General features: G+C 43.3%; 1 non-coding gene across 1 annotated transcript; it reads right to left on the bottom strand.

The window, feature by feature from the left end:
* Positions 1-868: 868 nt before the first annotated feature.
* LOC121496317 lies at positions 869-975 on the bottom strand. The gene has a single exon (XR_005989150.1). It is a non-coding gene; the product is annotated as a U6 spliceosomal RNA (small nuclear RNA).
* Positions 976-4,479: the final 3,504 nt, after the last annotated feature.

The raw sequence follows: 4,479 nt of genomic DNA, 5'->3' as shown, positions 1-4,479 counted from the left end.
CATGGGTAGGCAAAGGAGACAGGAGCAGGGCATTGACTGCATCTGTGACACACTCAGCACATACCAACAGTATCTTGAATCCACATCAAAATTACGGAACTTGTGTGCAGACCTCAGTATTGGTAAATATGTGGGCTTCCCATAACTCAACCAACATCTCAAAACTCAAGGCAAGTTGAAGGCAAAAGCATTCTGCACTTAGAGGTACAGAATTTAAATGCTAAAGTTCACATCATCATGTAGTGGAGAACTGGAAAGACTGGACAGATAGGCCACACGTAGGTGTTGTGGCCACAGCCCCAGCTATCAGCCTACAGCCAGTTGACCTCCTGATAGATTAATGAGCAAGCCTTCAGGTGATCCCAGCCTGCAGCCTTTGAACTTCTCCAGAAGACATGCAACAGAGAGGAGTTGGTGTTCTGAACCCTGCCAAAATTAGAGATTTGTGAGCAAAATCAATTATTGGTTTTGTTCTCAGTGTTATCTTTGGTTGGCTTTTTTGGTTGTGATACATACTGGAAACAGTTGTCCATTTTCCCAGGATACGCCTGAAGATAAGGACAGTGGCTAATTAACTAATGAAGGTGCAGAACCTGGCATATAGTAGGTGTTCCACATGTACTGAATGTGGGTGAAAGAATGAAATATGGTTCCAGCTTTTTTTTTATGATTTATGTATTTATTTTAGAGAGAGAGAGTGAGAGTGTTCGGGGGGGCGGTGCAGAAGGAGAGGGAGAGAGAGAGAATCTCAAGTAGAATCCCCACCAAGCCATGTGCCCAACTAGGGGCTCGATCTCATGACCCTGAGATCATGACCTGAGCTGAAGTCAAGAGTCGGACGCTTAACCTACTGAGCCATCCAGGCGTCCCAAATATGGAATGCTTCATGAATCTGTATATCATCCTCGCGTAGAGACTATGCTAATCTTCTCTGTATCATTCCAATTTTAGTATATGTGCTGCCAAAGTAAGCACTCCAGCTTTTGAAAAGCCAGTTCAGAGGAAGAATGAGCATCCCTGAAAAAAACAGAGCGACGGTTTTTGGGGTTTTTTTTGTTTTTTGTGTTTTGGATTTTTTTAGTAAAGTTGACATACAATGTTACATTAGTTTCAGGTGTACAAGTTAGTGATTTGACACATTTATATACTGCACTGTGTTCACCACAAGTATAGCTACCATCTGTCCCATTACATCCTACCAGAATATCACTGACTATTCCTTCTGCTCTTCTTTCTATTCCCATGACTTACTCATTCCGTAACTGGAGGCCTGTATCTCCCTCTCTCCACCCATTTTGCCCAACCCCCACCTCCAAAATGGAGCCATCTTTGAGATTTGGGACTTGCTGTGAGGAAAAGTTACTATTGATAAGTCCCCTAGCTAAAAGCAGGTCTCTGCTTCCTGACAAAAGGTCTGTCTCTGTGTCCTTAGCTATAGAATTCAGTTGCTCAGAATGAAGAAAATTATACCCACCTATAAAGTTGTGGTCTTAGAATGTACAGATAAGAGTCTGAGGAACAATTTTTAAAATATTCCATTTACTCTAGATAAAGGCGACAGCCCAAAAAAGCATAAAATTTAAGACTTATGAATTGCTAATCAAAAGCAGGATCCTTCCTATTCCCGTAGCTTTTCAGGGCCTTTCTTTGCTTTCTTGGTCTAACTCACAGCAATTGCCTGTCAACTCCTTTCTTTTTTTATATATATAAATTTATTTTTTATTGGTGTTCAATTTGCCAACATAGAGAATAACACCCAGTGCTCATCCGGTCAAGTGCCCCCCTCAGTGCCCGTCACCCAGTCACCCCCACCTCCCACCCACTTCCCCTTCCACCCCCCCTAGTTCGTTTCCCAGAGTTAGGAGTCTCTCATGTTCTGTCTCCCTTTCTGATATTTCCCACTCATTTTTTCTTGTCAACTCCCTTCTAAGAACACTATCCCTGCCCTTTTTGGTATATATATAAAATCTTGGCTTCCACTCTTTACTAAAGCCTCTTTCCATGAATACACCAGTGGCTGAGAGTGTGTGTATGTGTGTGCATGTACCAGGAGCAGCTTTATAGGTTAACCCCTTTGGTAAAACTGGGAAAAGCACCGTTTCCAGACACTATCTAGTTATGTTGTTCTAGTTATGTTATGTCTTCTCACGCCCAAAAGGCACCTTCTCAGTGGAGAACCACAATAGATAGTTTCAGTCTGGTCAAGCCCAAGTCAGACAGTCATGGGTCGGTTGGTCACTGAGCACCTCCATGGGTGTCTGAGTGCTTCTAGCCCACACTCAGAAGTGGCTACAGGGATCCCAGAGATGTTAGATTTGCCTATAAGTCTGACCAGAAAGAACAAGAACTCCTGTTAATTGGAATCCACAAGGGTAGCTGTTCAGTGAGTCAGTGCATCACAAGGGAAGAAGCTACATAGCCCTCCTCTGAGCAATACATTTGGCAGGATTCTGTCAATATTTGTGACTTAGATTCCAGGATTCACTAAGAAGGGACAGGAGACGGGGTGTTCACAGATGGAAGAAATGACACTGCTTCAAAGCCAAATGTTCAGCTCTTCTCTGACACCAATCAATATCTAATTTGATTGCTATAGTTACAGCTAACACAGGATAATGAAGATATGTATATTCAGCATGTCAGGTTACTGAGAATTAATAAGGTTCCAGCATTTTATTTTGCGTCCCATAATCAATCAGAAGACCTGTTCTGAATCCAATGAATCCATTATTTTCCATTCTTTCTTCATATAGTCACCAAAAATTGGATTAATGCTCACATGCATCAGGCACAGCCATTACTCACTTGAGAAACAAAAATGACTAAAGTGAAATTCTTGCCCTCGGGGAGTTTGAAGTCTTATGAGAGAGCTAACCTTTTGAGGGAAAAATCTTAGAATGATTTTAGAAGCACAGAAGATCTTTGCTTATTTGGTATTTCAGCAAATCCCTGAATGAAGAGATTTCATAGTCTTTATGGGCACATGACCAAAAACATTTCTTTCATCACCTCAAGCGAACCACAATACCTTTTTGGCCACAGAAGGTTCGCTACATTCCTGCATGGATGTGGGGCATGGCTAAACACTTAGCAATAGCGGCACCCCTTCCTCAACTTCATTTGGATATGGATGATGAACAAACAAAACAGGAGCGAAGCAGCTCTGCTTGAAGTGGGAGGAAGGAGGACCCCAGACACCTTGTGATTCAATCTTCCCTCTCACACACGGCAACCCCTCAGAAATATTTGCAAAGGCCCTAGGATGCCACAAGGCGCTGTTTGAAAGCCATGCACTGAGCAGATGTCCAAAATTCCCTCCAGCTCTGAAAGTCTGTACAGTTGACACTTCACTGATAACAGGGAGACTCTAGACTCTCCGCTGCACTTCTCAGGCTCTCAGTGAGAGTTGTTGCAGGCACAACGCCCACTGGCCCCCTCGAGACTATGCTCCCTTTATGTACAAACTGAATTTATTCAACCTTGCGTCTCCAATTTCTACCACAAGTCCTGGCACTAAATAAGTGACAAGAGTGAATACGGCTGAGGACAAATAGGATTCTCCCTATTTGGAAGGGGGAGCAGAAATGTATACTGCTAGGGACTAAATGTCTGTGTCCCCCCTCGGAATTCCTCTGCTGAAAACCAAACCCTTAATATGACAGCACTGGGAGGTGGGACTTAGGGGAGGTTAATTAGGGTATGAGGGGGAAGCCCTCTTGAGTGGGATTAGTGCCCTCACCAAACAGACATCAGACGGCTCTCTCACTCCCCTTCTGCCTTGTGAGGCACAAGAAAACAGCAGTCTGCAACTCAGAAGAGGACTCTTGCCAGAATCCAACCATGCTGGCACCATGATCACAAACTTCTAGCCTCCAGAACTGTGAGGTATACATTCCTGTTGTTTATAAGCTACACAGTCCGTGGTGTTCTGTGAAAGCAGCCAAACCGATGAAGATAATAGACTCTGATTGCTTCCTAGTTACTTATTTACCTGGACGTATATACAGACACACACAACGTGCACATGCACACACACGCAGGCACATGCCCCTTAGCCTTACTCACACAAAGAAAGCAACAGCTATAGAATGCCTTACTCAAAAAAAAAAAAAAAAATGCCTTAATCTCTCCCTATTCCAGATAACGTGTGCTCTGGGGCTACTTCCTACACATTCACTTATTCTTTAAAACCCTAGGAAACTAACCAATTCTTATTCCATCCTCCTCTTTGCTTCCAGCCTTTTCTCCTTCTCTTTTACGCTCAGAGTAGACAGACATTCAGTACATGTGGGTGCTTTCCCCCAAGCCCTTCCATGAAAGGATCTTCATTTTCCAACTGACTTGTTCAGATCCTCTGGATCCGCTCCAGTTTGTTTATGTTTTTCCTAAAATCAGACACACGATCTTAGAAATGGCACTACTGATGAGTGTGACCATTAGAAAGTAGAACGCGATGGGCATTTCCATCTGATATGGATA

The sequence above is a fragment of the Vulpes lagopus genome, chromosome 7 (assembly GCF_018345385.1).
Source record: "Vulpes lagopus strain Blue_001 chromosome 7, ASM1834538v1, whole genome shotgun sequence".
NCBI classification, from domain to species: Eukaryota; Metazoa; Chordata; class Mammalia; order Carnivora; family Canidae; genus Vulpes; species Vulpes lagopus.
Note: the sequence above shows the minus strand (reverse complement) of the source record. Positions and strands in the feature narration are given on the sequence as shown.